Below are 26,671 nucleotides of genomic sequence, written 5' to 3' on the forward strand. Positions count from 1 at the left end.
GACCTGCTATGGATTGGCATGCATATAGTCTCTCAATAAATCTACTACATGTCAAATTTTGGGCTTCAACACTTTACTGACAAAACTATTTAAGCAACATAACAAAACAAGATCTGTATCTGTAATCCCTTTGCTCCAGTTGTTCATCAGAGGCTCCATAGGTTCTTAATGATTTCTAAGGAACATTAGGGCACTGGTCTATGGTCCCTTTGTTCACATTTCTCCTCTGTTTTCCCCTGTTATTCCCAAGTTCTGAGCAACATAGGATTTTTGAAAGTCCTACTTCTGCAGAAATTCCCTTTACATATCCAGGAACAAATGCCTACTCACAATACTTCTTGCTGCCTCTCCTGTGAAGATTCTCCTACAGTCTTCAACCCTTGGCAAATTCCTGGGGTTTAACCACTTTCTCCCCTTGGTGGGCACCTGAGTGGCATCCTTAACACTTTCCATTCTATCCTTCAGGCTCCATGAATATTGGATATCCTTTTAGAAGTTTTTCACCTTCAGAGAGGAGGGTGAGCAAGAAAAATATACCTCCTTCCAACACTAAACACTATAAGTAAAACATCAAGCAAAAATAACTTACAGGGTAAACAGGTAACAGTTCCTGCCTAGCGCACCAGGATAATATAATACTAGGGGTTACTGGCTTACATAGATTCAAGCAGAACAATGGCAGCAAGCCTAACAGGGGATGTTGTGGTAACATGGTTTACATATACACATGCTCAACACACTAAGAACCTGATGTTCAAAACTCCAGCACTGTTCTGAACAGCGCTAGAAAAATACCGCCGGATCAGTGCATCAGAACACCCACTAATTGGAAATTAGCACCTGGCCATTAATGGGGAAAAATGGAAATGCGGCCATTTTACAGCCATGCTAAAAGTGTCCTCAGTGTGTAGGGAAATCCATTCGTTAATCATACCACATGGCCTCTTTTAGTGCAGCTTAATAAAAGGAAAAGGGAAATGGGACTTGATATACTGCCTTTCTGAGGTTTTTGCAACTACATTCAAAGTGGTTTACACAGGGGCAATGGAGGGTTAAGTGACTTGCCCAGAGTCACAAGGAGCTGCAGTAGGAGTTGAACTCAGTTTCCCAGGATCAAAGTCCACTGCACTAACTGCTAGGCTACTCCTCCGCCCTATAGTTTGTAAACTATGCACCTGTGCATATACTTCTGCTTACATTTACATCTGCTTCCAATCGGGTGTAAATGTATGTGGGAGCACTTTGATGGAATTTCTGCAGGTTTTGTAAGGATATTGTATAAGGATACATGGAGGGGCATTTTTGATATGACTTAGTCCAACTTTGGATGTTTTGCTAAAAGCATCCAAAATTCAAGTGGGGAATACAGCCATTTTCAAAACAGAAAAATGTCTTCTTTTTTTTCGAAAATGGCTATTTGCTAGATGATTTTGTGCTCTATGCATTTATCTTTTTGGCCCATTTTCGGAAAAAAAAAACGTCCAATTGAAAAACGCTCAAAATCAAGCCAACATTCTTAGTGGACTGGTTACACAGACACCCTAGGAGAGCAATGGGGCACATCTCATCACTGCTCCCTTATCTCATCTGCTGAGCACCCCCAAAACCCTCCCAAAACCCATTACCCTCAACTGTAAACCACTATAGTAGCCCTTATGGGTGAAGGGGGCTTTCCCTCCTCCCTACCCACTGCTCGCACTTGGAGTCTACCCGCCATTCAGCTATTTTTTGTGACCCCTTTCCTTTGGAACGCTCTTCCACTTTACCTCTATATGAAATAATCTTATCCCCCATTTTGGGGCCCTCCTCAAGGCGCATCTTTTTGCAGTAACCTTTCTCTCTCTAACAACCATGCGGTAGTGCCCAGCCCTCTGCCCTGGAATGCTTCTGCTTCTCTTTTTCACTCTTTTCTTGGAATTGATGGAGTTCTTTTCCATATTAACTATTATTTGTAAACTGCTCTGATATGTTCCAACATATGGCATATCAAATTTCCAATAAACTAAACTGTATTGGGACTGGTGCTATTTAACATATTTATAACTGATCTGGAAATCGGAACGACGAGTGAGGTGATTAAATTTGCTGATGACATGAAACTATTCAAAGTTGTTAAAATGCATGTGGATTGTGAAAAATTGCAGGAAGACCTTAGGAAACTGGAAGATTGGGCATCCAAATGGCAGATGAAATTTAATGTAGGCAAATGCAAAATGATACATATTGGAAAGAACAATCTGAATCATAGTTATCTGATGCTAGGGTCCATTTTAGGGGTCAACACTCAAGAAAAAGACCTAGATGTCATTGTAGACGATATGCTGAAATCTTCTGCCCAGTGAGCGGTGGTAGCCAAAAAAAGCAAACAGGATGCTAGGAATTATTAGGAGAGGGATGCAAAATAAGACCAAAAATATTATAATGCCTCTGTATCACTCCATGGTGCAACCTCACTCTGAGCATTGTATTCAATTCTGGTTGCCGTATCTCAAGAAAGATATAGCAGAATTAGAAAAGGTTTAAAGAAAAGCGACCAAAATGACAGAAGGAATGGAACTGCTCCCATATGAGGAAAGGCTAAAGAGGTTAAGGCTCTTCAGCTTGGAAAAGAGAAGGCTGAGAAGAGATATGACTGAGGTCTACAAAATCCTGAGTGGTGTGGGGCAGGTGGAGGTGAATCAATTTTGCACTCATTCAAAAAGTATAAAGACCAGGAGACACTCAATGAAATTGCATGGAAATGTTTTAAAAACAACGAGGAGGAAATATTTTTTCACTCAAAGAATAGTTACACTCTGGAACTGGTTGCTGGAGGACATGGTAACAGCAGTTAGTGTATCTGGGTTCAAAAAGGTTTGGACAAGTTCCTGGAGGAAAAGTCCATAATCTGTTATTGAGATGGGTATGGGGAAAGCCACTGTTTGCCCTGGGATTGGTAGCATGGAATGGTGCTCATAATTGGGTTTCTGCCAGGTACTTGTGATCTGGATTGACCACTGCTGGAAGCAGAATACTGGGCTAGTGGACTATTGATCTGACCCAGTATAGCTATTCTTATGTTCTTATGTTATTAAATTAAACTTCTCAGGCTGGTTTCATCATGCAATCTGGTCAGTTTTCTCCTTCATTTGGGGATATTGTCCTGACACCTATTCCAAATGCCATGGTACTAGACTTAATACAATCTTCAAGTTTTAGACTGGTTGTAAGCATTCCTTTTTTAACTATTCCTTTTTTAAATAAACTTGTTGAGTTTCTTGTGACTTCTCAGCTTTCACAATTTATCCAGCAATCTGACTTATTGTTACCATCTCAACACAGATTCAGGAGGTTTCACAGTACAGAATGCTGATAGTTCTATTAAAGTCAAGTGTTCAATCAGACCTGAGTAAGTGGAATCAATGGTCTTACTAAAATGGCTTGATGAGTTCCTGAGGAATGGTCAGGAAGGATAACTTCTCATCCCCCTTTTGGGTCCCTCCCTATGGAGTACCTCAGGGATCACCTATTTCCCCTTTGCTGTAGAATGACCTCATTGAGTATGGTTTTGCTGGGATTAGATGAGTGGCTGTTCTCATATGCAGATGATGTTTTCTTGTGGCTGTCTATAAATGAGAACTTTAATTTGTTAACGGGAAAGTTAACATCTGCTATTGATAAAAGCTGGTCTTTACAATATCAATTAAAATTGAATGCTGAAAAAACTAAGCTACTTTGGTTTGCTATTAATCAGAGTTCTATACCGGATCAGATTATATTGTTGGATGGCTCATGTCTTTCAGTGAATAAGAAGTCCAGGGTTTTGGGGGTGTTTCTAGATTCATCTTTAACAATGGAACTTCAGATTAAATTGAAGCAATTACATTTCATTCGATCTTTATTTTTTCCTCAACATTTTTAGAATACTAGATCAGACTTATTTTGTCATCTCTGGACTTCTGTAATTCACTATATCTAGGTATTTTGCAGAAATTACTGAATAAGCTAAGGTTGACACAGAGCTCAGCTGCTAGGCTGATATGTAGGAAAAGTAGATTTGATCATCTGACGCATGTTATTTGTTGGTCTTCATTGGCTCCCTACAAAAACACGAATTGCTTTTGAACTTTGTTGTTTAGTTTTCAAAACATTATATGGTGATGATCTGGACAATTTTCTTTTATTATTTTGTTTGTCAGGCACCTCTTTTAAGGGTCGAAGTGTGGATTGTCTTATTTTGCAGCTACCGTCCTTGAAAGGTGTGAAACATAGATCACTATTGGGCTCATTTTCGAAAGAGAAGGATGCCCATCTTTCGACATAAATCGGAAGATGGGCATCCTTCTCACAGGGTCGTCCAAATCGGTATAATCGAAATCAGATTTTGGACATCCCCAACTGCTTTCTGTCTCAGGGACGGCCAAAGTTCAAGGGGGCGGCATGTCGAAGGCGGGACATGGGTGTGCCTAACATTAGGACATCCTTGACCCATAATCGAAAGAAACAAGGACATCCTTGACGAACACTTGGACGACTTTATCTGGTCGTGTTTTTCTTATGACCAAGGCATGACCACCGGAGAGAATCGGGGATGGCCTCCCCTTACTCCCCCAGTGGTCACTAACCCCCTCCCACCCTCAAAAAATATCTTTCAAAATATTGATTGCCAGCCCCTATGCCAGCCTCAGATGTCATACACAGGTCCATCACAGCAGTATGCAGGTCCCTGGAGCAGTTTTAGTGGGTGCAGTGCGGACCCAGGGCCATCCCCCCTACCTGTTACGTTTGTGGAGGGAACAGCGAGCCCTCCAAAACCCACCAGAAACCCATTGTACCCACATCTAGATGCCCCCCTTCACCCGTAAGGGCTATGGTAGTTGTGTACAGTTGTGGGTAGTGGGTTCTGGGGGCTCAGCACACAAGGTAAGGGAGCTATGTACATGGGAGCAATTTATGAAGTCCACTGCAGTGCCTCCTAGGGTGTCCGGTTGGTATCCTGGCATGTCAGGGGGACCAGTGCACTACAAATTCTGGCTTCTCCCACGACCAAATAGCTTGCATTTGGTCGTTTCTGAGATGGACGTCCTTGTTTTGATTATCACCAAAAATCAGAAATTACCAAGTCTAGGGACAACCAAATTTAAGGATTTGGACGCCCCTGATGGTATTTTTGAAACGAAAGATGGACATCCATCTTGTTTCAAAAATACGGGTTTCCCCACCCCTAGATCGGGACGTTTTGCGAGGACGTCCATATCAAAACATGGACATCCCTTTTGAAAATGCCTCTCCGCCAATCTTTAGTTTTCCATGCAATTAGAATTTGGATTCTTCTTCCACAGGATATTCATTCCTCTTTTTCTTATTTGTTGTTTGAAAGAAAATAGAAACGTATCTTTTTGCAGAGCATGTTCTGTGGAGATAGGAGATTGATTGTATAGTTATACATAAGTTATGTTTTTCCTTTTTATACTTGTATGAATTGTTTCTGTTACCTACCTTGCGCCTTTTTAAAGGATTTGTCAGACTATTTCCGTGGGTAAAACTGAAATGTGTTCCTTGAATATCATTCATTCTGTATGTGTTCAACAGCACACGTACTTCTGTCTACATGCTGCAGAGGCGTCCCTGGGATCAGGGAAAGGTTGGGCTATCTAACAACACAGTTATGCATAATTAAAGCTACATGCATTGCATCTGATGGAAAATTTTCTGCAGGGAAAGCAGGCGCAAACCTCTGCAGATAACTTTTCTGGAGGCAATATTTAAAGAAAAGCTGTCTGCATCATTTTGCATTGATTATCAGTGTAAACTCTATACAGAGTTTGCACCATGGTGGATAGTTTGACTATTTTTCTGAAAACAGATTAAGAGGCCCTTTTACCAAGCTGCGTTAAAAAGTGGAATTGCCATGTGCCAGGCCACTTTTTACCATGGCAGGGAAAAGGCTCTTTTTAAAATGGAGGTCATTAAAGGCTGTACACTAATATAAAAATTGGCACGCAACCATATATTGCCTGAGCATTTTCTGCCTCCTATTTAGCAGGCAGTAAGGGCTCATGCACTAATCTGGCAGTAATCGGGCAGCGCCACTGCCGGGCATGCCTACTCGCCACCCCATCCCCCATGCTAGAAAATGCAAAATTATTTTTTGGTACGAGAAACAGTGCGCGGCAAAAACAAAACTACTGCCGGGCTCCTGGGCATGCCCGGCGATAGTGGTGTTTTGCTGCTCGCTGCCACATGGTAGCCCTACAGCTGCTTGATAAAAGGGCCCCTAAATGAAGGTGACTATTCTTTGCTACACATCTATTCTAGTTGTAGCAAGATTATAGGCAAGGAAACTTGTTTCAAGATATGCATTTTACAAAGTTGTGCATGCAAAACTTATTGTTCAAGTACTGGATGCACAGATTAAAGAGAATGTGGGTAATAGGTTGTATCAAGGCATTCCGCTGCCCATTGATTATTTCTACCTTGGTAATTGTGTCTGCACAATTAAGCATCCCACCACAAGTTGTTTTCTGCAAGTAGGCAACAATAATGATTTCAGGGATGGATGGCAATTCTTTCCTCTGCAGAGTTACGTTACTCATTAACCCCTCTTGAACTAAGAGTCTTTATTATTGAATATTGTCATATGCAGAGGCATTGTTAGTAAATGTGAACAAATATGCACATGAGTTTTAAATCTGTGAAAGTATTGTGCTGAAAAAAAAATGACACATGTTTTGCAAAACTACACTATAATGATCCCCTGTCAGAGCACAGGAAAAATAGAAGTAGGCATTGCAAAGGGAATGGAGTTTCAAATGTGCTGTCTTGCACATTACTTCAAAGAAATACCATATATATTTGACTATAAGTCAAGAAATTTTGACTAAACAATGACTTTAAAAAGCAAGGGTCTTCACAACTCATGGAATCAGATGTAGTTTTGTCTCTACTGACTGCCCTTCTACGAGGTTTCAATAAAAAGTAATGCCTCCACTTCCATAACTTTTGTTTAAATGAAGATATTATAATGAACAAAAAAAACCAAACATAATGCTTGAATCTTGCTCTTTTATTATATGTATTTACTTTTCTACATAGTCACCACCAATCGCCACACATTTCTGCCAACAGTGGACAGGTTTTTGACAGCTGTCACGAAAGAGCTTCACATCTTGTCTCTTCAACTAGTCCTTTTCGGTTCTTCATTCGAGTTGAATTGATGCCCCCAGGGGTATTCTTCAATTTTGAAAAAAGATGGAAATCACACGGCACTAAGTCTTGGCTGTATGGTGGACGGGGAGTGTCTGGGGGCGGACAGTGGACATGACAGTGTGAATTAGATAGCGCAGCCACATTACTGCATGCTAACTGATTAACACAGGATTAGCATGTGAGCTGTTACCGCCTACAAAAGGGCTTACATATTAAGTTTTGTTAATGGCCCTGTGCTAATGGTGCATGGCCATTAATTAAGAAAACAGAGAATCAACCACTTTGTGGCTACAGTAAAAATGGCCTTGGCATGCATGAAAGACCCACATAAGGGCATGCTAAGGCCATGTTTTACTGCAGCTTAGTAAAAGCTCCCCTTAGTGCTTAAGGCCTTCCTCAGTCCAAATTACACTGGATTCAGGATGCCATTTGACTCAAGAAATGTCAGCTGAGCCCAAAAGTGGCAGAGCAATAATTGTCAGGCAATGATGAATCGAATGTGTCCTTTAAGGGAAGGACAGTAATGATCACAAATTTTAAAATCCTTAGATAATTACTTTAATTCAAATATTGCTTTAGAATATGAGAACCAAAATACCAAAAATCTGAGTTTTCCTGTAATAGAGATAGAGGACAAAGATCTAGGCTGCATCTTACCTTACCAAAACATCCGTTTAAGCTCTTAACAAATGGAACAGATCCTTACTCAAATGTGATCCATTAAGTAGGACCACAACTCTATCAATTTTCCTCAGTATTAGATAGTAATGACAATACTGTCTCATAAAAAAATCTCTGGGGGCAGTCATCTCCCTGAAAAGTTTCCCTCATTTTAAGAACATAAAAATTGCCATACAGGGTCAGACCAAATGTCTATCAGCAAAACACCTTTGCAATCATCGTCTCTTATTGTTCAAATCAAATGTCTAACTATTCTACTGTTCTGCTACTAACAGTGGCCAAAAGCCATATCATAAGTACTTGGCAGATTCCATACTTCCTACCCCCAGGGATAAGCAGTGGTTTTTCTTGGGTCTACCTTAATAATGGTTTATGGACTTTGCTCCAGGAAATTTGTTCAAACCTTTTTTATACTCAACTACCCTAACTGCTTTTATCACATTCTCTGGCAAAGAGTTCCAGAACTTAAATATATTTCTCCAGTTTGTTTTAAAAGTAGTACTATGTAAGTTCATGGTATATTCCCTAGTGTTTTTACTTTTTGAAAGAGTAAACAATTGATTTGTGTTTACCTGTTCCACTTGATTCAGGATTTGTAGATATCTATCATATTGCCCTCAGCTGTTTCTGGTCCAAGTTGAATAGCTTTAAACTCTTTAGCCTTTCCTTAAATGAGAGAAGTTCCATCCCCTTAATCGCTTTGTTCACCCTTCTCTGTAACTTTTCTTATTCCGCTATATCTTTTTTTTTTTTTTGAGATGTGGTGACTAGAATTACACATAATATCACGGTGCAGTTGCAACAAAGAGCGATACAGGGGCATTATAATATTCTTTTTTTAATTCTCTGTTCCTTTCCAAATATTCTGTTTGCTTTTTTGGCCACTATCACTCAATGAGCAGATTTTAATGTAATGTCCATGATAACACCTAGAGCTTTTTCCTGGATGGTGACTCCTAATGTGGAACTTAGCGTCATGAAGCTATTCATGAAGCTACCATTTGGGTTATTCTTCCTAATGTGCATCATTTTTCTCCACATTAAATTTCATCCGCCGTTTAGATGCGTGTCATCTAGTTTCGTTAGGGCCCCCTGTAATTTCACAGTCTGCATGCAGTTTAGAATAATTTTGTGTCATCGGCAAATTAGATCACTTCATCATTGATCCCATTTCCAGATAATTTATAAAAATGTTAAAAATAAGGTTGCATTTTGATTAACATTTTCGATCTCGATTAATCCCGCAATTTAAAAAAACCAGAAAGCGGGGAAAACTTCAAATGATATTGTATTTAATTTAATAAAATAAGAACAGCCAAAAAAAACCATTTTTTAGCATAAGTAAACTAACATACTGGTCTTTTAAGACCAGCAAAACACATTCAGTATATACATTAAATTTAAATACCCTGTAGATTATTACCTTTTAGTGTTTCAGGCAGCTGCTGAGGCACACAAGTTTTTCAACACTGCCCAGTGAAAGAGCTGCCCATTTTTTTTGTTGACAATCAGGCTTATTTTCGAAAGAGAAGGACGCCCATCTTTCGACACAAATTGCAAGATGGGCGTCCTTCTCACAGGGTCGCCCAAATCGGCATAATCAAAAGCCAATTTTGGGCGTCCCCAACTGCTTTCCGTCACGGGGACAACCAAAGTTCACGGGGGCGTGTCAGAGGCGTAGCGAAGGCGGGACTGGGGTGTGCCTAACACATGGGTGTCCTCAACCGATAATGGAAAAAAGAAGGGCATCCCTGACGAACACTTGGACGACTTTACCTGGTCCTTTTTTTCTTTCTTAAATCAACTAATAGTTCATCTCTGGAATTCATTGAAAGAGGATGTGGTAACAGTGGTTAACTTATCTGGATTTTAAAAAGGTGTGGACAAGTTCCTGGAGGAAATGTCCATAGTCTGCTATTGAGGCAGACATGAGGAAGCCACTGCTTGCTCTGGGATTGGTAGCATGGAATATTGCTACTATTTGGGTTTCTGCCAGGTGCTTGTGAGCTGGATTGGCCACTGCTGAAAATAGGATACTGGGCTAGATGGACCATTTGTCTAACTCAGTATGGCATAAAATCAAGAATAAAGTGGAACAGATAAATGTGAATCAGTTGTTTACTTTTGGAAAAGCAAAGACAAACTTTGGTCTTTCTTAAGATAGAAATTCTTATATTCTGAAGAGTTTAGCAGACTGGACCAGTGTAACTGGGGGGATTGGAGGGGCTGTAAGGTGTGAATGAAGAGATTTGAGGGACTGTGGTGAGAGTGTCATTTCTCCCCTTGCTCATCCATTCTGCTTCCTCCAGTCCCTTTCTTTCACTTTCCTCTGCTCCTGATTTCCAATATCCTCCCCTCCCTTTGCACCTCCATTTCCTCTTTTTGCCTGTTATTCTGCCCCTCCTGCTTGAGTTCACTTCTCCATTTTCCTCCAATGAGAGGCCCTCCCTCCCCCTTCACTTCCTAGTACTATCACTAATACCCCTTCCCTATTTAGAAAAAAAATGCCAAATAAATTAGCTGGACTCAAAAAAACATGTTGAAAAATGACTATTTTTATAAAGAAAAATATCATGTAGAGACTTCAGTAATCCTGCAGTAGGGATGTCTGCAGAGAACTCCAAAGGGTAGCAGTATAATTTGGACTTTACAGTGGTATCTCTAGTTGCTAGCAAGCAGCATTACCATTTTGTTCTTTCCAGTCTTGAAAAGATAATAGAAGGTAGGAGAGTACCCTGTGCCCAATATGCTAATCAGGGGAGGAGATTAGTACTGAAGGGAACAGCTCAGGAGCATAGGAGCCAACTTTTCAAAATGATTGCGGGTGCTAAACCCAGTAGAAATGATCACTCCCTGGACATAGTCAAGGAGTTTACTCACTATTGGGGGTGCTCAAGCACTCACAGTGCTGGCTCCTATGCTCAGGAGTATAAACCCTGTGCAGAATTGAAATCTCTGTCTTTGGCAGGAACATAGCCAGACCTGTCATTTTTGGTGGGCCCAGAGTTAACCTGGGTGGGCCCTTCCCACCCCCATCCCTTACATACATACTTTTTTTTAACTTCCCTCTTTCCCTATATCATCCATCTCTCCCTCTTTCTTCCCATCCAACCCCTCTACGCCTACTCAAATGTTATCATTTTTCTCCTCCTCTGCCCACAGCCTGGCATCTGCTCCTTCCCCCTCCCCCCACCCGGGATCTGCCCATCTCTCTCTGAAACCCTCCCCCCTCCCCAGTGTACCTCTTCACCAGTAGCAATTCCTATAGGCAACCTGCAGGCTTCCTTCTACTGCGTTCCTGCCAGTGAAGAAACAAGAAGTGACATCACTGGGGTGGGACACAGTAGAGGGAAGCTTGCAGGGCTGGCACAGGTTGCTTACAGGAATTGCTGCCATTGACGGGCAGAGGTAGACTGGGGGTGTGGGGTTCAGAGAGAGACAGGCAGATGCTGTGCCACCAGCGGAGAAGAGAGAGGAATGAGGCACAACCAGTGAGGTGTTTTGGGGGCCACTAGACTGGGTGGTCCTGAATCAAGAATGAGTGAGCCTGTGCCCACCCAGGCCACCCATAGCTACACCACTGGTCTTTGTCTATTTGCCTTCTGGTTGCTGACTATACACATGAAGGGAGAGCCATTCAGCCTACAATTAAGTCCAAACAATCATAGGAGACAGAAAAACCTGATTAGCCTAATCAGGACAGTTTGTAAAGAACAGTCTAAGTATTCTGCCCCCATATTCATGGAAGCAGGGTATATTATGAAGTATATTTAATATGAGTATTATTTGTATTTAATTGCATTGTTTATGTAACAGATAGCACTGTGATTAGGATTGCTTTTCCTATAGCTTGAAGTTTCCCGTGCTTGACTCCTTGTGAGCTTTCTCTATTGGCTGTTAGCCCTATCTGCCCCTGTGGGCTATGTGAGAGAGTCCAGTCTTCCTAGCATGCCTTTGTGATCAGCAGCTGTTCTAGGGGCTGATCCCTCCTTAATCTACTGTAATTCCATCAAGAATTTTCACCATTACCCCAAGGCATCTCCACAAGTCATCTCCCAAGACATCTTACCCCAATGCATTCCCCATTTATTTTCTCTGAGTTCTCCCCCTTAATTTCTTTGAGTGGTACAGCTTTTTCTCTCAGCTGGGCTGAGGTTCTGGCTATTTCCTGGACCCTGAGGTGGCTAGATACAGTCTCTATTGGGCAGAAGGGTATGGTATGGAAGCAACTGAAGTGTAAGTTGGATTTTCTTTGTTTATTCTGAGTACTACAATAAAGAAGATTTGCTTAAGAATTGAGAGTCTACTGGTGAAGCTTTTGCTTGGGATGGTTTATACTGGCTGTTTAAGCTACACTATATTTTGCCTAGAACAGTACAATAAGAGCAAATACAGTAGCAATGGTCACTTAATTTCTGTGCTGTACTTGGGACATTGGGAAAGGAGAACCTGTTGCACCCACTCAGAGCAGAGAAGTAGAGGAGACCTTGGACTTATTGTGTATTTCCATCTGGGCAAACCTACAGAATGCTTTAGCTTGTCCCGTGTTATACCATTTAAGCTGCGTTAGGCACGTGTTAGCACCTAACGCAACTTAGTAAAAGAGTCCTATAGTAAACAACTTGGTTCAGAACACCTTTATTGGAGCAGTCTGCCTTATTGACTGAATAAAGAGACCAGCATGTGTAGTAATTGTCTATACCAGGGGCGTCGCTGCTATGGGGCCACGGGGGCCAGGGCCCCCATAGATTTGGCCCTGGACCCCCCTACCGTCGACCCCCCCCCCCCCCCACCTACTCGCCTGCCCGCTCGCTCGCCGTCGCCTACCTGGGCTGGCGGGGACCCCATCCCCCGCCAGCTGAAATCTTCTTCCTTCCTTTTATGTTTCTGAGTCTGACGTCCTGCCCAGGTAGGCGACGGCGAGTGAGCAGGGGGGGTCGAGAGGGGCGGCGGGGGGGTGTTGGCAATGATGATGGCGGCGGCGGTGGGGGGGTGGGTGATGATGATGATGGTGGCACTGGGGGGTGGCTGCGGTGCCGGGGGGGTGCTAAAATGTGCCCCCTCACCTCGGCTCTGGCCCCCCTACCGCTGAAGGTCAGATAAGCCCCTGGTCTATACCAATCCTTGCCCTGGTCACAACCAATAAAATATGTACAGGAGTTCCTCTGATCCCAGGAATATACTTGGCAGTCACCTAGGTGAAATATAAAACTCCAGCTACAAGCAGTTTTGATATGATAATGTGCAAATTTATGCAAATCCTCCTCCCCTATCCCTTCCAATTGAGCCACATAAAGTAATTTGTTTTTCCACTGTGGCTTGACATTGAAATGAGTTTGCTACTCTGAGATTGCAATATCTTTTTTGTTACTCTTATAAAAGTTCTCACGACTGAAATTTTCTTCAGGGCCAAATATGGTTACAAGAATCTGCATTATCTCCTCAACATTCATCTTATTTTTTTTCTTAACACCTTCTATTTTTCTTTCCATATTACTTTTTTCTCATTCTCCTCCTTTCTGCATCTCTGCCTCCTCCTCCATCTGATAGTTTTCCTTCATCACTTCTCTCATCTTTTCTCTGCATCTCACTGATCTTTCATTTCTCTCTAGCCCCTATCTTATTTCACCTCCTATCTTTTTGTTACAGCCCTGTTATCTCTTCTAGACTCTCCTCCGTCCCTCTCCCAGCCTTCCACCCATGACTTTCACCTTTATCAACCCTCTATCTTCCATGTCTCACCCCCTCCATCTCTCTTTGTTTTTATATACCTAAACCCCCAACCCTGTCTCTCACTCACTTCATTTCTCTGCCTTCCCACTATGTCTCATCTTTCATCTCCAGTCCCATTTCATACTCTCCCCCCCCCCCCACACACACACTTTATTTCTCCCTTTCTGTCCAGTGTATGTAAAATGAGGTGCAGGGGTAGTGATTGACAGCAGGAGCTCTCTGTTTTGGGGCTTCCTCCTTTTTAACAGCTTAAGGAAGGGAATGAAGTAGGAAGCTCCTAGCAGCCCTCTCTGACCACCAGAAAATGGCAGGGGTAGGACTGAACTAGGCCATTTCATAGTCTGCCTAATGGTTAAGTTGGCCCCTGCCTCCTGAATTCCTTTAAACAACAGTAGCTGAGCACTTAGTTCCACCCAAACCCACTTCTCCTCTCCCTCCACTCTCTATCTCAGTCGACGGCACCCTCATCCTTCCCGTCTCATCTGCCCGCAACCTTGGAGTCATCTTCGACTCCTCCCTCTCCTTCTCTGCCCATATCCAGCAGACAGCCAAGACCTGTCGCTTCTTTCTCTACAACATCAACAAAATTTGCCCCTACCTCTCTGAACACACCACCCGTACTCTTATCCACGCTCTCATTTCCTCTCGCCTTGACTACTGCAATCTGCTCCTCACTGGCCTCCCACTTAACCACCTATCCCCCCTTCAATCCGTTCAGAACTCGGCTGCGCGTCTTATCTTCCGCCAAAACCGATATGCGCACATCACCTCCCTCCTCAAGTCTCTTCACTGGCTTCTGATCAGACACCGCATACAATTCAAGCTCCTCCTACTAACCTACAAATGCGCTCAATCTGCAGCCCCTCACTACCTCTCCACCCTCATCTCCCCGTACGCCCCTACCCGTAACCTCCGATCACAAGGCAAATCCCTCCTCTCGGTACCCTTCTCCACCACCGCCAATTTCAGGCTCCGCCCTTTCTGCCTCGCCTCACCCTATGCCTGGAATAGACTCCCTGTGCCCATACGCCAAGCACCCTCACTGTCCATCTTCAAATCTCTACTCAAAACCCACCTCTTCAATGTTGCTTTCGGAACCTAACATTGTACCTAGTAACCTAGACTGTTCCAACTATTGATTGTCTACTCCAATTATTGCTTGTCTGCTCTCCTTGTCCGTCTTGTCCTCTAGATTGTAAGCTCCTTTGAGCAGGGACCGTCATTCTTTGTTTATTGTACAGCGCTGCGTAACCCTAGTAGCACTCTATAAATGTTAAATAGTAGTAGTAGTATCTGCCATGGTTTCCAGTTGTACTAGCTCTCCATATATACAGCTGAATCACATTGTTTGGTTTGGTACCCCTAGAAGTTCCTGATTCCTTTGAGAGCAGGCAAACCTTTCTCAAAGGTCTCAAACAACTCTACTAAACATATGTAGTCCTTTGATCAACATTATAGATACTTGGCTAAACTTGTCTGGAGAGAGAGCTCAACCGCACAAACCTACATTTTTCCTGTCTTATCTAGATTGTAAGCTCTTTGAGCAGGGACTGTCTCTTTTGTGTATTGTGTACAGCCCTGCGTATGCCTTGTAGTGCTATAGAAATGATAAATAGTAGTAGTAGTAGTATTTTAACAGCAGCTCTTACCCAGTATAATAAATGGCTAGCTTCTCCCTGGGACTGTTCTTTCAATTATTATTCATATAGATCTATGTGCAGGTCTGATTACCCTGTCACATACATACAAAAGGAAGAATTAAGTGTTTTTTTGGGGGGGGGGAATTCCTTTGACTGGGGAGAACGCAAATACTTTAGTAGTGAAAGAGTAAATATGTATTTGCTGGTGTTCCTTGCTTTTAATATATTCTGATGCAGAAAAGGGGCTAGAGTGTGGGCTTATTTTTAAGCAATTATTCTAATGAAATGTATAAAGATTGTGTTTATTTGCAGCAGGTGAAAACTGCAAAGATTTTTATGCACCTTTTAAAAGCTGATGTGAAATAACTTTAAATGGCATAATTTACAGTATATTGAAGAGTTCAAATTCCAGTCCTGTGACAAGCTATTGGATGGGAAGAGAGCTAACTTGCTACAGAAGAAGGAGAATGACATGTTGAAAGACTGCAGAAGAGGCAAGGAAGTGGAGAGACGCATACATGAGGCAGAGGGATATAGAGCTTATAAAGGGAGTGAGGAGAGAAAGAGGTACTCTGGGGAGGAGAGGAAGAATGAAAAGGCTACAGGAGAGAAGGAGGGGGAGAAAGATGTACCAAGACTAGGACAGAGAGCGAGAGCTGGCAAACCACAAAAGATGGAGGGGCAGAAAGACGTGGGAATGAGGATACAAAAAAATGATGGTCAGTGGGGGGGGGGGGGGGGGGGGGGGAAAGGTAGACAATGAAATGAATTAAAGACAGAGGAAAACATATAAAGGCAACAGGAGTCCTGTACTCTATATGTATGTTATTGTTTTTTATATAATTTAGATTTGGGGGGACGGGGTGGTTATCAAGTTGCAATATAAGGCAAGCTTATAACCACACCTTGATTTACCACTGGAGTCTCAACCTGCAGTATCTTAGTACCACAGGCTATTGACTCCTATAGTAAAGGTAAATGAATTTAAAAAAAAAAGAGAGAGGGAGTCAGAGCACAACAAAAATAACAAAAAGAGAAAAAAAAAAAAGCACACAGGACCTTCAAGAACAGGTTAGCATCAAAAAATGGCTTAAGAAACCTGACACGGTCCGTAGATCGGCAAATTGCCTGTGTCAGGGGTCTGAATGGTACAGTGGGGGAAATAAGTATTTGATCCCTTGCTGATTTTGTAAGTTTGCCCACTGACAAAGACATGAGCAGCCCATAATTGAAGGGTAGGTTATTGGTAACAGTGAGAGATAGCACATCACAAATTAAATCCAGAAAATCACATTGTGGAAAGTATATGAATTTATTTGCATTCTGCAGAGGGAAATAAGTATTTAATCCCTCTGGCAAACAAGACCTAATACTTGGTGGCAAAACCCTTGTTGGCAAGCACAGCGGTCAGACGTCTTCTGTAGTTGATGATGAGGTTTGCACACATGTCAGGAGGAATTTTGGTCCACTTCTCTTTGCAGATCATCTCTAAATCATTAAGAGTTCTGGGCTGTCGCTTGGCAACTCGCAGCTTCAGCTCCCTCCATAAGTTTTCAATGGGATTAAGGTCTGGTGACTGGCTAGGCCACTCCATGACCCTAATGTGCTTCTTCCTGAGCCACTCCTTTGTTGCCTTGGCTGTATGTTTTGGGTCATTGTCGTGCTGGAAGACCCAGCCACGACCCATTTTTAAGGCCCTGGCGGAGGGAAGGAGGTTGTCACTCAGAATTGTACGGTACATGGCCCCATCCATTCTCCCATTGATGCGGTGAAGTAGTCCTGTGCCCTTAGCAGAGAAACACCCCCAAAACATAACATTTCCACCTCCATGCTTGACAGTGGGGACGGTGTTCTTTGGGTCATAGGCAGCATTTCTCTTCCTCCAAACACGGCGAGTTGAGTTCATGCCAAAGAGCTCAATTTTTGTCTCATCTGACCACAGCACCTTCTCCCAATCACTCTCGGCATCATCCAGGTGTTCACTGGCAAACTTCAGACGGGCCGTCACATGTGCCTTCCGGAGCAGGGGGACCTTGCGGGCACTGCAGGATTGCAATCCGTTATGTCGTAATGTGTTACCAATGGTTTTCGTGGTGACAGTGGTCCCAGCTGCCTTGAGATCATTGACAAGTTCCCCCCTTGTAGTTGTAGGCTGATTTCTAACCTTCCTCATGATCAAGGATACCCCACGAGGTGAGATTTTGCGTGGAGCCCCAGATCTTTGTCGATTGACAGTCATTTTGTACTTCTTCCATTTTCTTACTATGGCACCAACAGTTGTCTCCTTCTCGCCCAGCATCTTACTGATGGTTTTGTAGCCCATTCCAGCCTTGTGCAGGTGTATGATCTTGTCCCTGACATCCTTAGACAGCTCCTTGCTCTTGGCCATTTTGTAGAGGTTAGAGTCTGACTGATTCACTGAGTCTGTGGACAGGTGTCTTTCATACAGGTGACCATTGCCGACAGCTGTCTGTCATGCAGGTAACGAGTTGATTTGGAGCATCTACCTGGTCTGTAGGGGCCAGATCTCTTACTGGTTGGTGGGGGATCAAATACTTATTTCCCTCTGCAGAATGCAAATAAATTCATATACTTTCCACAATGTGATTTTCCGGATTTAATTTGTGATGTGCTATCTCTCACTGTTACCAATAACCTACCCTTCAATTATGGGCTGCTCATGTCTTTGTCAGTGGGCAAACTTACAAAATCAGCAAGGGATCAAATACTTATTTCCCCCACTGTATTCAGTAGATATCTTCTGTATTCCAATGGGTCAGTAGTAACAGGCAATAAAAAACTTCTCAAAGACATAGTAAGGCACACACATATAAAGGAATAACACTGTCTGCAAGGCACCTTGCAAGTAGAGTTAATCCAATCAGCCCAGGAGCATCGGGCCACAAAGCTGCGGCCCATTTCTTCCGGGCTGTATTATAATGATGTCAGAACAGGCCAAATAGAAGTAGGCATAGGGCCTCATCCCCCAAGCCGAATGGTTCTCTAGTGCGCTCCCCCAACAAAATCTCATCCAAAGAGATCCCCAACCATTCCCCTCTAACCTCACTTGCCCCTCCTAGTGGTGGCCCCAGCCAAAAGTGTGCCTTGCCTACCAGGCCCCCCCCCCCCCCCCCATCAACCCCCTTCTTCTACCCTCCCGAAGGCACTCCTCTTCTCAGGCCTACTGTAATATAATCCCTGGTGTCTAGTGTCCTGGGCAGGAGTGCTGCCCAGTTAGTACTGCTAGGGGTCATCAACGCCATTTTGGATAACACCAGCGAGGACAGGAACAATGCTTCAGCCCAGAATACTAGACACCAGAGATTACATTATGGTAGGCCCAGGAAGGCTTGTGTGAGGTGAGGGGATGGTAGGGGTTTCATGCCTTGGGGGGGGGGGGAGGTTTCCTGCTGAAGGAGGAGCACATTCGGGTGGGTGCCACCACTACTAGGGGGGCATGCCATGTGGGGAGGACTGGTTGTGAAGTGAAGTTGAAGGGGGTGGCTTTGTTGGACAGCACTCTAAATGGCCATTTGGCTTTTGGAGGTCCCTATGACCACTTCTGTTTGCTGGTTTCTTTACAATGCAGCCTGGGAGTATCAGGCTGCAGTTTGGGAGCCTGATGCTCCCAGGTGGTAAAATACCTCCAGCTTTTAGCTGGGGTTATTGTAATGGCTATACCATGACTTGTGGTGTGCACCCAGTGCATATTGCAAGCCACAATATAGTATTTACATAGCAATGAGCTTTACATGCATTTCCATCTTTTGTATCTCATTACTGTGTACCCACATTCACTTAAATAACACTGCATTAAAAGAAGATAACCTGCATTAGTGCTCTTTAAGTTGTGTTAAGGGGGCAAATAACTCAGGAATACTGCCCTAACGCAGCTTTATAACATCCTCCTTTGGTATTTTAAGGGTTAATTGAAATTTTGTGAACCACCTAGAGTTCTTGTTAGATTAAGCGGAATATAAATTGAAAATTAAATTGAAAATTGAATTAAGGAGAGAAATAGTAGAGGATGAAAGGAGAGGGCTATGAATGTACAGGATAGTGAGGGACGAAGAGGTACCCAGAAGAAGAAAATGGAAAAAGGATAGAGTGAAGTAGTTATCTCCATATCCTGAGGGTCAAAAACAGGTCTAGTTTTTAGGGTGTACTTAATGAGTATTCATGACATATATGTCTATATTTTTGGACTGAGACCCAGATCTCTTTTTTTGTGTCCTTACCACAAGTCAGTGATGAGGTATAGAGCTGAATTGACAGATCTATAGGAATCCAACAGTGGCTACAGCCTCTAGACTTGGACTGAGACTATCATCTTATTTCATATAGTCCACCTTAGCAGTAACAATTCCACTGAGCAAATCAGACCCCACTAAGGCAGAGATGATTTACATGCTATGGTTCTGATAGGTTTCTGACCCTCAAGAACCACTTGTGACAACCCTTGGGCTAGAAAAGAGAGATAGTTCTAGCATAGACAACAAGAAGTAAAATAGACAAGCAGGCAGTTTTTCTGCTTTGTTTGAGAGGAAGGGGCAATGAGGAGGGAGCTCAGATTAAAAGTGGGGTGGGTGACTTTCTCCTCTCATCTCGAATATGCATCGACTAGCTTTCTCCCCCTCCCACCACAACATGCAGTCTTCCTTTTTTTATTCTTTATTGAAAAAGTTTTATAAGGAATACATGTGACAGAACAGTGTGTTTTAAGCTTATAAACTGCCTAAATTAATTCTGAAGTGTATTTCTTTAGTTTGGCCAGCAGGTGGCGCATGCTTATGCTTAAAGCTGTTACAGAGGACACAGAGGACTGGCCTCTTTTTCTTTTAATCAACACACAGATAAAGAAAATGCCTACAGTGATGTAACCAGTTTTCTTCTAAAACTTGTTGACTGGGCTCTGATTGGCCCAGGAGCTCTTTTTTTTTTTTTTAGACTTTACTGGCTTTTCCCCCAGTTTCAGCACAGGAGAAGAGACAGAGAGAAAGTTCTTTGCTGAAGCCCTGTAAAAAACAATTATATTTGATAACTCATGAGCGGCTATATGTCCTGATCTCCCCAGGTACTTTCTAGAAAGTAAACAAATGTTTAGTTAGTGTTATAATTGATCCATATTTCAGTTACCTGTTATTGTTTGCTGAGTGCACATTTTTTGTCCATTATTCAATATATTTTTAAGACAATAAACAATTATTTATTGCCTCTGCCTGTCTGAACTGATAAAGAATCCTGATGGTTTGTGTTTTGGGTCTGTGAGTGCTTTCTGGGAACAGTGGGAGCACTGGGAGTGTGGCCCCAGTAACCTAGGAATCACTGTGGATATTTTTAGAGGAGGAGACATGCCCAGAGTTAGTGAGAGGAGGGTGCTAGTGTAGAGCATAGGTGGCAGGAGCAGGCAGAACTGATCTGTGCTGGGAATAGACTCAGTGGCTGTAGGGTAACCCCAGGCGGGTGGCTAGGCTTTTTGTGAGGAAAGGCTAAAGAGGTTAGGGCTTTTCAGCTTGGAAAAGAGACTGCTTAGGGAAGATATGATTGAGGTCTATAAAGTCCTGAGTGGTGTAGAACGGTAGAAGTGAATCAAATTTTCATTCTTTCAAAAAGTACAAAGACTAAGGAACACTCAATGAAATTACATGGAAATACTTTTAAAACAAATAGGAGGAAATATTTTTTCACAAAGAATAGTTAAGCTCTGGAACTCATTGCCGGAAAATGTAGTAATGGCAGTTAGCATATCTGGGTTTAAAAAAAGGTTTGGACAAGATCCTGGAGGAAAAGTCCATAGTCTGTTATTGAGATGGACATGGGGGAAGCCACTGCTTGCCCTGGGATTGGTAGCATGGAATGATGCTACTAATTGGGTTTTTGCCAGGTACTTGTAACCTGGATTGGCCACTGCTGGAAGCACAATACTGGGCAAGATGGACCATTGGTCTGACCCAGTATGGCTATTCTTATGTTCTTATGAAAACAGGCACCCAATGCAGGAAAGTGACAGACCAGTGAAGATAAATTACCTTCTGAACACTCACCATTCTTCATGGTGCACATGTTGAAAAATATATCAGATCTGAGTTAAATTTAATTACAACCAAGAAGACTATCTGATTTATCCATACTTATCTGAAAGAATTCCTGAATTTCTTCCATTGCTACACCCAAAGATTCCTAAACTGGAAGAGGAAAGAGAAGTTTTAAGAAAAAATCCATTTTTAAGAGAAAAATAATTGTGATATTACCAATGGATAAACTGAAATTTAGTTCTATTATTTGTTTCTTATCTTTTAACCAATTACCAATTCAGAATAAAACATTGCCTCATGTTCCATAACTTTTTAGTAATAAGGCTAATGAAGGTAGTGTAGGTAGTGAAAGTGATGGTGGTAATGATTATGATAACGATGATGATGTCTATGATAATAGTGGTGGTTAGGATAGTTATGATGGTACAGTGTACAGTTTATTCCAGATTTGATATACTGGTATTTGGAAATACTGGCATAGCAGATCACAATATTAAAATATTCAAATCAATCCGAGAAAGGAAATACTGCTTCCTATGCAATTTAAAAAAAAAAAAAAGATTGCAGAAAAGTGCTAGTGTACATCTCATGTCCAGGCCAGATCCCATCACTCCTCCAGCTAAAATCAGTTGTCAAATGTATCTAGAAATAAAAGTCTTTAAGAACTTTCTTCAGAGTTTGATAGGATGGTTCCAACCATAGAAAATTGGACAGATTATTCCAGAGGGAGGAGCTTACCATGGTGAGGATGGATATGTTTTGTCTAACCAAATATATTTAAATGATGGTAGATTTCAGTGTTCTAAGTGACAAATATGGTATCAGTAGATGTGAAAGAGAGAGTGGCATGCCAGAATGGTGAATTGTATAGTCAAGTATTAGAATTATGAATTGTAATTCAGTGGGAGACTGGAAGCTACTGTTCTTTTAATATGGTGTAGTATGATCCTTTTTTTTCATTACTCCTTTAATAAAATTGAATGACTGTATTTTGAAGAATTTGTAGTCAACACATACCAATTTCTCGAAAACCTGTAACGAGTTACAATAGTCAATATTCCTTATAACTATAGACCCCCGAATTCTATATATGGTGATTAAAGTTGCACATTCAAATCAACGCACGTAGCCGATTTGCACACGCAACTTGATTAATGAGCCAATCAGCACCAATTATTGGCAGCTAACAAGCAATTGTTGGCATTAATTGGCCTTAATTGGGAGTTGCACATACATCATATTCTATAATGATGTGTGAGTAACTCCTATAGTGTATATAGGCATGTTTAGGGGGCATTTCTGGAGCATTCTTATGAATTATGTGCATTTTTCATAGAATACTCCTGATCTGTGCCTAATGTAGGTTCCAGCATTTATTCAGCAGGCAGAAATGCAGGTGCCATAAATTAGGTAGGGATTAGGTGCTTAGGCACTATTCTATAAAGTGCAGATACACTTTATAGAATTGCACTCAACGCATAATTTTTATCAGCGCAATTTACTAAATCTGGTCCAGAGTGCATAATTATCCGTAGAGCTCTGTGCAAGAATAGGGACTTTACTGAACAAGTTGTTCACAGTTTAAAAACCCATTTCTTTGAGATGTAAGAAAAATGAATTTTGAATGATAATTTATCATCTAGGATCACCCACTAAAAGCTTTAATGTGCATATGAAAGATATTACTGAAGCTGCCATGAGTAAAGGAAGAACTGGACTGTGAGACTTTTTCCTATGAAAGATCATGCCTTTTGTTTTCTCAGGGTTCAATTTCATTTTTTGATTAGAAAGCAAACCCACAACTTTTGTCAGTTTAGAATTAAAATTAATGATTTCTTGGTCATGGGCAGAAAACTATTTAGAAAATTTAGATATCAGACAAAAAAGTTTAAGACTGTGGGAAATTTTCCCTCTGTTTTTTTTTTTCCATTCCTAGTGGTTTATTCTTTTTCAACTCAGTGGAATATTGAAAAGAAATTATACATAGGGGCAAAGGGGCCAAATAATTCTCTGAAAACTTAGTGGAATTGGACCAGATTTAGCATGAGGGGAAAAAAACAGAAAAAAGATACACAACGTTAAAAAACAGACTAGATCCAGCTGAGGATTCTAGAGAAATAAAGTCCCCAAAAATGATCCAGTGCATTTCTGTGGAAGAGACACTTCCAGCATCTGCAGTATAGAAACAATGATATACTGAAACATAATGGTTAGGGAATTGCTCCTTTCAATCTGCCTCTCTCTTCTCCTCTACTCTCCCTATCACAGACAGACACACATATCCAAATACATCCATACATATACATGTATGCATATATGTCATACACACATAAATCCATAGACATACATATACAATCTCCCACAGGTATACATGCACACACACACACACACATGCTGATCTGTTCAAGAACCTCCACTGGCCACTCTCATGCTGCTTTAGGGCTGCTCAGTTGCTAATAACTACTGTGCTGGCATTGATGCCATCCTAGGCAGACACTTAGTCCATATCGTGGTAGGACCAGCCCCATTCTTACCCCACTCACAAACTATTTCTCTAAACTCATGTTCTGTAAGTAGAAAATCGGCCTTTCAGAGATTATCTTGAATTGGGTTTTATTTATTTATTTGTTGCATTTGTATCCCACATTTTCCCACCTTTTTGCAGGCTCAATGTGGCTTACATGGTACCATAATCAGCGTTAACCCATTTCGGTATGAACAAATACAAGTTGTGATTCATATCAAGGTGATATTATGGTAGAGTGAGATACATGTATGGTAAAGACTATTGGGGAGAACTTAGAGAGGGAAAGGAAGAGTTAGGATATGTCCGTTACGATGTTTGGTTAAGTTGTGTCGCAGATGTCCAGGTTTTTTATGTTGGGTTGGTGGGGTATGCCCTTCTGAACAGTTCTGCTTTTAGTGCTTTCTGGAAATTCATGTGGTCGAGTGTGGTTTTTACTACTTTTGGTAGTGCATTCCACAATTGTGCGCTCAGGTAGGAAAAGCTGGAAGCATAGGTGGATTTGTATTTCAATCCTTTGCTGCTTGGGTAATGGAGGTTTAGGTATGATCATGCTGATTTTATGGTGTTTCTGGGTGGTAGGTCGATGAGGTCTGTCATGTATCCCGGTGCCTCGCCGTAGATGATTTTGTGAACTGTCATGCAGATTTTGAATGCGATATGTTCCTTAATTGGAAGCCAGTGCAGTTTTTTCTCAGAGTGGTTTGGCACTGTCAAAACGTGTTTTTCCATATATAAGCCGTGCTGCTGTGTTTTGGGCGGTTTGAAGTTTCTTTATGATTTGTTCTTTGCATCCCGCATAGATTCTGTTACAATAGTCTGCGTGGCTTAGTACCATTGATTGTGCAAGGTTGCGAAATATTTTCCTCGGGAAGAATGGTTTCACACGTTTTAGTTTCCACATTGAGAGAAACATTTTCTTTATGGTGAGTTTAGCTTGGGACTAGTTGGAGGTTTCGGTCGATTGTTACTCAGAGAATTTTCAGGCTGTCTGAAATAGGGAGGGTGTATTCTGGGGTGTTAATGTTTATGGGTTTGTATGCGTTGTATTGGGATGAGATGATGAGACAGTGTGTTTTTTCTGTGTTGAGTTTTAGTTGGAATGTGTTTGCCCATGAGTTCATGATGTTTAAACAGAGCTTGATTTTATTGGTGATTTCTGCTAAATCACGTTTGTAGGGGATGCATAGTGTGACACCATCAGCGTAAATGAATGGATTAAGGCCATGTGTAGATAAGGCTTTGGCTAGTGGGACCATCATGAGGTTGAAAAGGATCGGTGATAGTGGGGATCCTTGTTGTACTCCACAGTCTGGTTTCCAGGGTGACGATATGTTGGTGCTTGATTTCACTTGGTATGATCTGGTGGTTAGAAAACCCTTGATCCAGTTAAGAGTGTTACCACCAATTCCGAAATAGTCTAGGAGTCTTACCAAGATATTATGGTTAACCATGTCGAACGCGCTGGACATGTCAAATTGAAGAAGGAGAATGCTTTTGCCTGTAGCTATCTCCTGTTTGAATTTGGATAGGAGAGTGAGTAGTACTATTTCGGTGCTATGTTGTGGTCAGAATCCTGATTGTGACTCATGTAGTATAGTGAATTTGTTTATGTATTCGTTGAGTTGTTTGGTTACCAGTCCTTCCATTAGTTTGATTACTAATGGGATGGATGCTGCTGGGCGGTAGTTGGTGATGTTGTTTGTTTTTTTCTTGGTGTCTTTTGGTATTGGGGTGAGTAGGATGTTGCCTTTTTCTTTAGGGAAAATACCCCGCTGAAGCATAAAATTTAGATGGGATGTGAGATCTGTTATGAAGTGGTGGGGGCAGATTGTATTAGGTAGGTGGGGCAGATGTCCAATTGACAGTGGCTTTTGGAGTATTTTTTGATCGCCTGAGTAACTATGTCGGCACTGAGGAGAGCAAAGTTTGTCCATAATCGGTCCGCCGGGTATTCGCCAGGGGTGGGGTCCAGCCCATTTATGAAGTTTTCTATTTCCGTGTTATCCAGAGGTAGGGTTTTGCGTAGATTAATAATTGAAATATTTAGCAAGATTGTCTACAGATGGGATGTCGGTGTTGGTTGTGGTGACTGGTGTTGTGTCTAGTAATTTATTCACGAGATGGTATAGTTTCTTCGTGTTGTTGTAGTCTGGCCCGATTTTGGTTTTGTAATATGACCTTTTGGTCTGTCTTATTGCATATTTGTATTTCCTTTGTATCTGTTTCCATGCGTTGTGTGTTCGTCTTTTATTTTTTTCCATGCGCGTTCTAGTCTTCTTGATTGTATTTTTAATTTTTTCAATTTTTCATTGAACCATGGTATCGAGTTGTGTCTGCGTGAGATGCTTGTTTGTAGGGGTGCTATTGTGTCTAGTATGTATCTGCATCTTTTGTCCCAAACTGAAAGATAGTGAATGGAGTCTGTTTGTGTTGTCCAGTCATTATTGTATATCTGTTGCCAGAAAGTATCCAGGTCTATTTGGCCTCTCGTGGTGTGGGTTGTGTGTTCTCATGTGTGGAGAGAGCCTTTTTTCCACCATTTTAGGGATGGTTTAATTTATAGCGGTCGGTCCATGGTATTTCTGTCCATCTGGTTTGTGTTATGGTTAGGTTCTGGTCAGTGGATAGTTTGTATGAAATGAGGTCAAGTGTATGGCCCTTCGAGTTCGGCCATGATAGATCGCATAAGTGAAGGAAATCTTTACAGTCTCGTGCATTTGTAGAGTTTGGGTCTTCTAGGTGGAGGTTAATGTCCCCTAATAGTAGTATGTTGGAGTTGGATACACATGTGTTTGAGACGAAGTCCATGAAGCCTGTTTGGCTTTCATTCCAGTTACATGGAGGTCTGTAAAACAGGACACAGTTTA

Source organism: Microcaecilia unicolor, chromosome 4 (assembly GCF_901765095.1).
Source record: "Microcaecilia unicolor chromosome 4, aMicUni1.1, whole genome shotgun sequence".
NCBI classification, from domain to species: domain Eukaryota; kingdom Metazoa; phylum Chordata; class Amphibia; order Gymnophiona; family Siphonopidae; genus Microcaecilia; species Microcaecilia unicolor.